Genomic DNA, 12,767 nt, shown 5'->3' with positions numbered 1-12,767 from the left:
TAGTAGTTAATATCAAAGTCACAAGACTATAAATAGCATATTGGTTGCCAAATATTTTATCCCCTCAAAAATGTTTAAGTCTTTCTTCATTCCGACCAAGAAAGAAAAGCAGCACCTATGGACTGAAATCATGGCAGACACCCCATCACTTGGCTGGCCAGTGCAGGAGACAATAGCAACCAGTCCTGTGCTCTCCATCCTGGAGGGAGGAGAGAACGGGGGGGGGGGGGGGTGCTCAGTACAAGAGAGTTCCCCTACAAGCAAGGCTTTGGGTTCACAGACCGTGGGCGCCCTTCATTCAATCTATTAGAAACTTAATGTTTCATTATTCAGACTTAAATATGACACTGCCTATCATGATCCTAGTGAACTACCTTTCCACAGGCCCCACATACACAACAGCAAAAGCAGCATCTCTTCCTAGGATGGAGAAAAAAACTGTCCCATCTGTTACCGTCAAACATCCTCCCTTCCAAGCTACTGCTTGTATCAGTTTCTACACAATTAGGAATATACTCTTTTGAAAGCTCACAAATAAAACAAGCACAGAGGATTTTTAAAGCAAAATAATAAAAATAAGAAGTGATTTAAAGAAAGAAAAGAATAAGCGGAAAGGGTAGTTCCCGAAAATTTCTTTTTTTAACCTTCTTAAGAGATTTGAGAAAGGAGGTTATAATTTTGAGGTTTCACTAGCTGAAGAGAAAACTAACCTGTCTACCTATCTATTCAGTACTTTTGCTTGAGAGCAGCCCTGGTGAAAGCAACCGTGCTCATCATGTAGAACACGTTTTGTAGGAGCTGGAAAGCTTCCTAAGGGGAACAAAAATTCCTTTCAGTGTTCGTTACTCAGGGTCGTGGAGAAAGCACGGGCTTGGACTATGAAAGACTGGGGTTTGAACCAGCAGTCTTGAGCTTCTGAACTGCGTCTACTTGAGCAAGACTGACTGGATTTGTATCTGGGCCTTGGTATTTACTGTCTTCTTGTCTGGAATGTTCTTCCCTGATATAATAGGCTATCCCCTCCCCTCCTTCATGTTCCTCTCCTTGAGGGTTTCCCTGACCTCGCCACTTTGTATTACAGGGACCACATCACACACCAACACACACCAACACACACCAACACACACCAACACACACACACACATACACACACACACACACTGGTAGGAATCAGCTGGTTTGCACTGGTTCAGCAGAACCAATATCTACTTTTTTGTTGAGTTTGGTGAAGTGGCTGTTAAAATGGCACGTGTAATTAGGGTTCTCTCTGAGGTGGGCACCTGGGTAGCTGCCCAATGTGGTAATTACAAATTTACTTTCCTTACCCATTTTTAACATTCATCTGCACCACAGTGTATTCTAAGCACTTGTAGAACACATTCTGTCCATAGGTGAAAAAGTTTGCAAGTGAGGACACCCATCAAGAAGCAATATAGAAATATCTTAATTAACAGTTTTAGTGTTTTTTGGTCAGGTATTATATGTTTTCATTAATATTTTAAAACTCTTATAACAATCTAGTTTTGTGTACCTCTTTTATTATTCTTATTTAGGAATTAAATGCACGAAATAATAAACTACCTTTTGGTATATCTCTTTTTATACTTAAAACGGTCATTAGGGCAGAGAACTGGTTGTTAAATTATTTGAATCCCACCACTGCACACACACACACATGCACACACACATTACACACATCACACCTCTACTCACACTCCTATCCACTTCTCTGCTTTGTTTTTTGCCAGAACCCTGACCATCATCCAGCATGCATGTATGTTGCTGATTTATTGAGTTTACCCTCTTTCATTCACTTGGTCATAAGTGCCAAGTTGTGGTGTGAAATTTTGTTTTTCTTGTGCACTACCCCAAAGTATCTATCTAAAGGAGGACCTAGGGCATAAAAACACCAAAAGTGTGTTAAATAAAAAAAACTCATGGAGGTCTCTGCAAGGTTCCAGGGTTTTCTTTTTTTCCTAATTTTCTTTTTTTTTAATTTTTTTATTTGTAAAATTAAGTTTAATGGGGTGACATTGAGCAATAAGAGTACATAGGTTTCAGGTAAACATTTCTATAGCATTTGAACTGTTGATTATGCTGTGGGTTTTCATTAGAGACCATGTAAACAATGAAAAATGCCTTTGGATTAAAAGGCACTCAGTAAATAGATATTATTACCCTCAAAGAAGAGACTAGCTGGAACTGTAAATAGGATATCTTTTTATATAACAAGAACATCAATGTCAGATGTGACACAGGACAGCTGGCTCAGCAGTAAAAGAATGAAAGGAGAAATAAGTGTTAAAAGGCACGGGTGTGAGATCATTCTAGGTTACTGCAATGATGAGAATAGGAAATTTATACATTTTTTCCCAGAAAACAAAGTTCAAGAGAGGAGTGAGTCTGACAGCAGATTCTAGGTTACAAGTCAATATTATTTATGTTCTTTACCCCCTGGCTACTGACCCCAAATAGGTAGGGCTCAACCACTGAGAAAGATAACTAAGTCAGTTTTATTTTATTTTGATTATTCATTTCGACAGAAAGGAAAAGCAATAGAATGTGGGAATGTCAGGACAATAATCATACCTTTAAACATTTTTCTTAACAACTGATTTTCTGACTATGTGGGAATTTGTAAGTGGATATATTAATAATGAACATTTTTTTCCACCAAACATTCTGGGAGAAAAAGAGTCTATAAATGACCTACTACTTATACAATTTTTGTATTCATTATGTTTTTTCCCCAAAATTAATATGGGTAGAAATAAATGTATATAGTCAAAGCAAAAAAATACCTAACATACCTTTGAATGTGATATAAAAAAATTATCAAAAGGGTGCCCAATATTAAAAACCCCTGAATAAAAAAGAAAAAAATGACTTACCAACATTAAGGGAGCTTTCCTAATTTTATTAAAGGATTTCTTAAGAATTGCTTAAAAATTAGTGAACATTCTTTGTCAACCTAAATTTATTCAATTTATTAAAAATATCATTGATATAAGTTTTAGAAATGCATTCACTCTATAAAAAATACAACTGTGATAATAAAAAGAAAACACACTAGGAAAAGTATGTTCTCAAATTCTAAAAATAATAAATAGTGAATGCTTTGAATTAAATAACTCAAAAGCCTGAAAATATTTATAACACAGGATACAAACCATTTTCCTTAGAAACTATTTCCACCAATGCTAATTCAAAATAAACAGTACAATGTTTTAAAAACAAATGACCATTTTTCATGATTAAATGTGCAGCAATATTATGCTAACACAATGTACAAAATTAAAACTTTCAAACACAGCTACTCAAAAAAAAAAATCATACTAAATTTTTCCAAGCCCTTCAAATATTAATTTTAAAATTTGTAATCATATGGTTTTATGTAAGTATGCAGCTGACACATCATGCTATTAATCTAGCTGGCATACTTACCATGTTATGTTTCTAGTTCCTTTCATGAGAAATATTTAAAATAAACTAGCAATTTTTAAAATCTCAAAATAAATAAATGTACCGAGCAATCATTATCCCTGTTCTAATTACATTACTTGAGCTCTCTACCAATCTCAATTCAACATTTATTCCATTTGCTTAGCATCATAACATATGTTTAAAATGTATTCATTAAGTCATGACAAATATACCGCTATTTCCAGGAAACTGTGTACTACTATAGCAAAGCGGACTGACGGATGGACCAAGAAGGTCTATGTGTATTGATTCAGTAACCTGGAGAGAGTTCCTCCTCTGCAAAACTAACCTTACATGGGTTTCTCCGGAAAAGGGGGGAATATATATATTGTATGTGATTCATTTATGTTCAGGAGTGGCACAGGTATATGTTACATATTTCATTCTTGAAATTGATTCCTTTTATTGTATCCCTGGCATATACTTTGTAGTCACTTTTTAGCATGTTGCAAAAGAATATTTTAGCCCTGGCCGGTTGGCTCAGTGGTAGAGCGTCGGCCTGGTGTGCAGAAGTCCCGGGTTCGATTCCCAGCCAGGGCACAAAGGAGAGGCGCCTATCTGCTTCTCCACCCCTCCCCCTCTCCTTCCTCTCTATCTCTCTCTTCCCCTCCCGCAGCGAGGCTCCATTGGAGCAAAGATGGCCCAGGCGCTGGGGATGGCTCCCTGGCCTCTGCCCCAGGCACTAGAGTGGCTCTGGTCACAACAGAGCGACGTCCCAGAGGGGCAGAGCATCGCCCCCTGGTGGGCAGAGTGTCGCCCCCTGGTGGGCGTGCCGGGTGGATCCCGGTTGGGCATATGCGGGAGTCTGACTGTCTCTCCCCATTTCCAGCTTCAGAAAAATACAAAAAAAAAAAATATTTTAAAACGTAAAGAAAATGCTGAAGATATATTAAGTAAAACTGAATCTAGAACACTATAATTTAATTTTATTCTTTTTAAAAGCTATACATATTCCTAAGAATAAAATCTGAAAGCATCCACATGAAAATATTATCAGTGGCTACTTCTGAGTGGTGTTTTGTATTTTGTTGTTTTCAATGCTTACCAAACTTTCTATTTAGAATTATAAAAAAGAATATATTTAAGAACAAAAAGTAATTTTACTTATAGTAAACTTGATACGGTATACCTTCAATTTTGAGGTTTGTATGTTCTGTAAATTTTGAGATTCATATATAAATGCCAGAGCTGTCCTTAACCTGAGTGATTGGTCAAATTCCAGTCCCATTTGCTTTGGAAGGAACAGCTGCTCATATAATTTGCTAAGGTGAGTTGAGCCTAATTGTTCCTGGCAGTATAATAAGGGCATTGTGGGAAATGACATGTGGCTGAAGACATACCTCGCAGGTCTCAAGAATGGCTCAGTCCATCATAAACCAGAATGTCACTATTTGGATGCAGCCTCCTCAGTGACTGCACCAGATCTTCACTAGAAGCCTTCACTGCTGTGAGAATAAGGTGTCTTCATCTGTTTAAGACTGCCTTTGTGGCCCTGGCCAGTTGGCCCAGTGGTAGAGCATTGGCCAGGTTTGATTTCCAGTCAGGGCACACAGAAGAAGTGACCATCTTCTTCTCCCCCTTCCCCCTTATCTCCTCCTTCTGCAGCCATGGCTCATTTGAGCAAGTTGGCCCCAATCACTGAGGATGACACCATGGCCTCACCTCAAGTGCTAAATATAGCTCTGTTGCCAAGTAATAGAGCAACAGCCCCAGATCATCCCCAGGTAGGGGGTTTGCTGGGTGGATCCCAGTCAGGGTACATGTGGGAATCTGTCTCTCTGCCTTTCCACTTCTCACTTAATAAAAAAAAAAAAAGAAAAGAAAAGATAAGAAAAGAAAGAAAAACACTGCCTTTTTATTAATGCAAAGCATAAAAAAATTCTTGGACTTTTCTGCAATCTGTCACCATTGCATGTAATCAGCGAGGCAGTGTGATCGTTAAAAGCACAGTTAGTGAAATCAACCAAATCTAGGTTCTAGTCTGGCTCCACCATTCTTAAGTACATGAGCTTGGGCAAGTTTCAAACTGTCACAAGTCTCAGTTTATTCATCTTTCAAAGGTTGACCACACCTACCTCCTAGGATTTTAGTGCAGATTTGAAATATTTACCAGTATATATTTAGCATGCGCTAATTTAATAAGAATATTTTAGAAGCCTAAATACACAAATTTTTAAATCATGTCCTACTATTGAAAAACAAAAGTGGATACTGTTTATTCTTAAACTCACTTAAACTTAAACCTCACATCCTTCAAAGCAAACTTAACAGTTATACACACTGAAAGTGATCCTTGAGCCAACACTAAGCACTTGAATAGATGTTCTACATTTTAAAGGATTAGGGCTCAGAAACAATTGTGAAGCACATAAGAAAATTTCTGCCAACATTTCATCATTACTATCCTATGTCATCTTCACTAACTCTACATTGAAAGTATCTGAGTAATTGGTGCAAATGATGTCACAGACATAGTCAGATTGTATTAGGAATATAAAAGTCAACTCCTCCTCTCTCTTCTACTGGCCTAATATTCAACTTAGAATATATCAATAAAGGCATAGAAGCCTGTGTTAGAAAAAGAGCATATTTTGAGTCTTATACCAATAATATACTCTAAGTAAAATTATGAACAGTAACTTGAAAATATTTAATTTTGATATGCTAATTCAATGTTTTCAGTATAATTCTAAACCAAATAAGAGGCCGTGAAATGGGAAAAAATAGAAAAATAGTGAAAAAGGTAGAGCAGAAGATTGACAATTCTACAAGCATTTTCTACCCCTGGCTTCAAAAAGGAGAGACAGTGTGGTATACACAATATGAGACAGACAGACCTAGTGCTGAATCCAATTTCTGCCACTTACTCTCTGGGAAATAGTAGGCCAGTTACAGTATTGACCCACTTGGAACTTCAGTATCTTCATCTAGAAAACTGAACTTGTTTAATGTTTTCATGATGTTATGATGATTTGAGACCTAAAATACTTGGCATAGGAGATGTCTATAGTGTTCTATACTGGTACATGGAAAATAAATACCTTAAAGCAGGGGTCTCAAACTCGCAGCCCGCGGGCCGCATGTGGCCCGCCGAACAATTTTGTGCGGCCCGCAGACTAATCCACGAAGTTTAAAATATTTTGGATAAAATTAAGTAAGCCTAGGGGCCTACTTGTATTTTTCATTTCTCTAGCATCCTAGCTAGATATTAGCTTAGTTAACAGCAGTTGTGATGCGAACTACAGTTTCTGGTCGTTTTGTGACACTGAGCAAACTGCATGTACGATTGTGCTTGTTGTACTGATTTTTTTTGTTTTCAACTGCAGTGAGAAAAGTGTTGCGTAACAGTTGCCTTTTGTAGACCTAGTGCGGCCCGCCAAACGGCTGTGATCTTGCTCTGCGGCCCACATGCTGAGTTGAGTTTGAGACCCCTGCCTTAAAGTATCAAGGTGATATATACCATGATATCCAGTGGTGGGCAAACTCATTAGTCAACAGAGCCAAATATCAACATTACAACGACTGAAATTTCTTTTGAGAGCCAAACTTTTTAAACTTAAACTATATAGGTAGGTACATTCCTTATCGAGGTAGCGCCCGCACATGGTATTTTGTGGAAGAGCCACACTCAAGGGGCCAAAGAGCTGCATGTGGCTCACGAGCCACAGTTTGCCGACCAGAGACATAGGTTATTGCCATAAAAAAAAAAAGAGCCAGAGTGTCAAAAGCCAGACATCCACTAAAGATCACAGGATATAAAATAATAGGCAACCTTGAACTTAGCATAAACATTACTGAGTAGGTAAGAATAAAAGGCTATAAAGAAAGAAAATGAAGTAACCACCTAACACTGTAACTAGGAGTGGGGGATGCAGGGTAAAGGAGACAAAGTTAATGACTAACAGGGAACCAGGCAATCCAATCAGACACAGCCTTGATGTCTTTCAAGGTAAGAGTAAAGCCAATAAATACCTGCTGATTTTAAGTACACATTCACAGAGCTTTGATACTGACTGCCCCATGCCTAGAAAAGAAGGCCGTGAGGTCTCCGGCTAGAACTCGACCATCATTTTAATCTGTCCAGATCTAATGCTATCTCTATCATCCTTATTGTCATTTAGGCATTAGAAAGGACTCTAGAGGGACTGAGTCAGAGCTGCTCAAGGAAGAGAGAAGAGTCACACCCCACTACACAGTCAAGTTTAGAGAACAATAGCCACCAGTGTGTTTAGAACCAGAAGGTGAGGCTCTGCCTTAAGAACCAGCTCCATTCTCAGAGAATGGCTCAGCTCCGCTTAGGACAGCAGAATGGGTCACATTACATTCAGTTCAAGCTCTAAGTTATTACATACCTGCAACAGCGACTGTTACGCATTTACTGATAGGTTCCTTTGAAATTATTCTCATGTACGCTTCCTGAGGCAGGGTCTTGTCTTCTGTTTCATAAATTTCCCAACCAGACACATTTGTTAATCCCAAAAACCTCAGTGGTGCACCTAGAAAAGAAGAGAAATTTAAGTTTAACCACTTCAGAAATGAAATCATAAGATTCTAAAGCTGAAAGAGAATATATAAATACAGTAGACCTCACTATAAATAAAAGCATTAAAGTGTTCAAGTATTAGATTGGGAACTAGGTTGTTGTAAAATATACCTGACATAAAACTTACCCCATCTTTTCTTAATTGAAAACTAAAGTCTGTAACCTTCCATCACATATATTTCTTTTATATATTTATTGACTATCAGTAATTGTCAACAAATAACTGATTTTCATAAATTAAGTATACCAGCTTCAATATGAAAACAAAGAGTAACCACTAAGGCGCTTTTCTGCCTGACCTGTGGTGGCACAGTGAGTAAAGGTCAACCTGGAATGCTGAGGTCCCAGTTCGGAAGCCTGGGCTTGCCTGGTCATGGCACATATCACTGGGGAACAATTTCTTTTTAATTTTATGTTGCATGAGGTTTTAGAACTGTTTCTGTATATATATTTCTGCATCACTGATTCCAAATCTGAAATCCGTTTTTTGGTGCATGCTCTAGTTTTTATGCAATTTTAATTTATTTTTGTTACAGTTAATGGCATGCATTGGTTTTTAAATTGGAGTTAAAAGGCAACAACTCTTGGATTGAACATAACCACAAGGCAATTAATGTTTTACAAACATCACTTTTACATAATTACAGTTGTTTTTAAATGTAAAAAATTATTATCTGATAAAAACACCCTCTTATTTTAAGATTGAATCATGGCTTCTTCGATTAGGTGTAAATGTAAGAATAGTCCTGACATTTTCTGTTATATATGTGGCTGTTACACACTTCAACGTCAAAGGAGCAATATTTCATCATTTGTGACACGTGCATATATTGCCTATTTTCAGCAGTTCCAATTGGTTATTCAACTCATTTACAAGAAGATTACAATGACATAAAAATTGTCCTTGACTTTCTGAAGTATGAGGACCATAACTGGATCATTTGTGTGGTTCTTAAAATGGTCAATTTCCTGCTAGGACAACAGAGAGGTTTCATGAAGTATTCTTGCTTTCTGTGTTTGTGGGCCACTGAGCTCGGGAGAAACACTGGACACAGAAGGAGTGGCTGAAACGTGAAGCTATGGAAGTAGGGATGCAAAATATTGTGAATGAATCTGTAGTTAATTGAGACAGGATCATTTTTCCCCCACTTCACATCAAACGTGGCTTAATGAAGCAGTTTGTTCAGGCTTTGAATAGAGAAAGTGGATGCTTTCAACATATTATTTCTGCTTTTCTTGCCTGTCTTTTGAAAAGATAAAAGCAGGTGTATTCGATGGACCTCAAATTTGATGGCTCATACGTGACGAAGAATTTGCCAGGAAGATGAATAAGGAGGAGAAAGCAGCATGGCAGTCTTTTGTGGCAGTTACAAAGAACTTCCTTGACAACAAAAAAGCAGAAAACTATGAACTTCTGGTTCAAAGGATGCTGTTGGCTTTCCGCAACATTGGATGTAACATGAGCGTTAAGATTCACTTCCTGAACAGTCACTTTGATAAGTTTCCCGAAAATCTTGGAGCTGTTAGTGATGAGCAGACTACTGCTGGAGCATCAAACGAGATTGTCCTCAACAAGTATACAAACACAAGAGCTACAAACGCAAATTTCTGCCTGAATAGAATTTAAATAAGTTTTGTGCAAATTTTATGATTAAAATAAGTGTTTTAATATGTTCTATTTTGAAACTGTAGATAAATTCTGATGCAATCATATCTTTTCATGTATTAGTGTATTTACTGCATTATATAAATTATTATATTTTCCCAAAGATGATGCCCAAGAAGACATTCTACTTCATTATGTTAAACTAAATGTTGAAAATTTTACAATAAGATGAAAACTTAAAATCTTGAATTGCAAAAAAACCTGTAGCTTACAGAGAAAAACTAATGTCAGATTTGAAATCAGCACACTCAAATTAGGTAAGAACACGTGTTTTTGTGGATGCAACAAAAATTTTGTTCCCCAGTGATATGAGTTGATGCTTCCTGCTCCTCCCCACACCTTTCTCTTTCTCACTCCTCTCTCTAAAATCAATAAATTTTTCCAAAGCCTATTATTAAAAAAAAAAAAAAAAAAGATGCTTTGCTTTCCTTATAAGTTGACTCATAAAGATGGTCATTTCTCTAGGACACAAACATTACCCTCATAAATAATACCTTTTATAGTGACATATGTGAAAATGAGTGTTGCATAACCAGAATGCTAGAGATAATGTTTTGCATCTGACAATGAATAAAGAGAGTTGTTCATTTAGTCCCTCATTTATAATCATTTGTACTTATACATGAAAGAATATGGAAGCAACTGGTAGCTAACAAGGCAGCATTTTATTTTCCATCATGTTTAATCAGTAACATTCTATTTCTTCCCTAGAATAATCTATTAGAAATGAGTTCTAATCCTTTTCAGGATCATTTAAGCCCCACAGTGCACCTGATGAAAACTAAGCCTATTCTACTACCACTCAAATTCTGAAGAATCTTGAACTCTGTAAAGACCATCCACAGACCTCAGGATAAAAATCCTAGGGACTTCTATGTACCAAACTGAATACTTGGTCACTTAAGCCAACTAACAGACTTCAAACTCTGTGAGGAAACAATTGTTGGAACAAAACCTAAAAAAACCCCACTCTTGATAATTCCCAAGGACTAAGTCATCCCAGGTAATCCTTCATTTAGTCATTCTTTATCTGGTCATAAATAGTGTTACATTTTTTTTTTTTGTATTTTTCTGAAGCTGGAAACGGGAGAGACAGTCAGACAGACTCCCGCATGCACCTGACCGGGACCCACCCAGCATGCCCACCAGGGGGCGATGCTCTGCCCCTCCGGGGCGTCACTCTGTCGCGACCAGAGCCACTCCAGCGCCTGGGGCAGAGGCCAAGGAGCCATCCCCAGCTCCCGGGCCATCTTTGCTCCAGTGGAGCCTCTCTGCGGGAGGGGAAGAGAGAGACAGAGAGGAAGGAGAGGGGGAGGGGTGGAGAAGCAGATGGGCGCTTCTCCTGTGTGCTTTGGCCGGGAATCGAACCCGGGACTCCTGCACGCCAGGCCGACGCTCTACCACTGAGCCAACCAGCCAGGGCCAATAGTGTTATATCTTAAATAACCAATATAGTCACAAAGAAAGCTGCTGTCACAGCTCACTAAAAATAACACAGGACTCTCTTGCCATTATATCAGATTACAAGTATTCAGTTGAAGCTTCAAAGTAAAATATATTTACATAAAAGAATACCATCTGAAATACCAACATATAGTAGAGACACCTAAAGATAAATCAAGTGGTTTCCTTCAAAAATAGTACATCTCAGGAAATAGATGTCACTTTATATATATATTTAAGACCTCGCGAAGTTTCACATTTCACATTAAAAACAAAAATTTCTGTTTATTTTGAACCATGAAATAATGTTTGGGAAAGTAATAGCAATTAATGCTAGCTTTGGATACTTACCTGTCACTTGACAAAAAAAAACTGTTTAACAAAAGAAAGCAAAGGAATAGACTGAACAATTGTTTTTGGAGACAAGACCTAACAATAGAAAATGCGAGATGTTTTTAAAAAGACTTTTAAATGTCATTTTTAAAAGCAACAGATAGCCAATGAAATAGGGTTGTTTATAAACCCCACTTCTTTCTAAATCCCTATTAAAATTACAGTAAAGAGGAAAGAATATACATTCCATAAAGACTAAAGGAGCAGAAAAGTATATTAGAGCAGACAGCAGACGACACTGGCATTTTGGAAGCTGAAAGCAGAGGTGATGGCTGAGCTGAGCCTCGCAGAGCCGCCTGGAGCCTCGCTGCCTGACAGGCAGAAAGAAGAAAGCCAGCTGACTGCTCCCGAAGGCCCGGGGGTGGGGTTTCTGGTTCCAGGGGAGGACTGGAAGAAAGTCTGTATAAAATGCAGTCAGACCCTTACCTTACACCATATATAAAAAATAATTCAAAATCATTTAAAAACCTCAATGTAAGACCTGAAACTGTAAAAATTCTACAAAAAAAAATAAAAAAAAAGAATGGGCAGAGCTTCATGACTAGATTTGGCAATGATTTGTTGGATAGGAAACAAAAAGCGTGGGCAACAAAAGCAAACATAGACACATGGGACTACATCAAACTGAAAAACACAAAGGAAAGGAAAGGAAATAATCAGAATAAAACAGAACAACTCAACACCAAAAATAAGTAACCAGTTGAAAAATAGGCAAAGAACTTGAATAGATATTTCTCCAAAGAAGATATACAGATGGTTAAGGTGCATATGAAGAGATGCTGAACTATCTTCACGGAATCATCACGGAAATGAAAATCAAAACCAAATGATACATCATCTCACACCTGTAAGGATGGCCACTCTCAAAAAACCAGAAAGCAACAAGTGCTCATGAGAACGTTAAGAAAAGGAAAGCCTTGTGCACAATTAGTGGAAATGTAAAAATGGTACAGCCACTAAGGAAAAGAGAATGGAGAGTCCTCAAAAAACTGAAAAATAGAACTACCCTATGATCTAATAATTCCACTTCTGGATATATACCTCCAAAACTGGAAGCAGCATCTCAAAGAGTGATTTGCACACCCATGTTCACCACAGCATTATTCACAACAGCCAGGATGTAAAAGAAACCTAAATGTTCATCAATAGATGAATAGATAAAGAAAGCAGGGTATATATATATACAATGGAATATTACTTATTCTTAAAAAAGAAGGAAATCCCGCCTGACCAGGTGGT

At 37.6% G+C, this 12,767-nt stretch overlaps 1 protein-coding gene across 9 annotated transcripts in view; it reads right to left on the bottom strand.

The window, feature by feature from the left end:
• The window catches only part of SGMS1 (sphingomyelin synthase 1), a 325,673-nt gene that overhangs the window by 133,663 nt on the left and 179,243 nt on the right, over positions 1-12,767 (bottom strand). For all 9 annotated transcript variants that reach the window (XM_066244178.1, XM_066244179.1, XM_066244177.1 and 6 more), the window contains one exon: positions 7,836-7,979. The gene's annotated coding sequence lies outside the window, so the exon portion shown is untranslated. The remainder of the gene's footprint in view (positions 1-7,835; positions 7,980-12,767) is intronic.

Source organism: Saccopteryx bilineata, chromosome 9, assembly GCF_036850765.1.
Source record: "Saccopteryx bilineata isolate mSacBil1 chromosome 9, mSacBil1_pri_phased_curated, whole genome shotgun sequence".
Taxonomy (NCBI): domain Eukaryota; kingdom Metazoa; phylum Chordata; class Mammalia; order Chiroptera; family Emballonuridae; genus Saccopteryx; species Saccopteryx bilineata.
The sequence above is the reverse complement of the archived record's forward strand: the minus strand, read 5'-3'. Positions and strand labels throughout refer to the sequence as shown.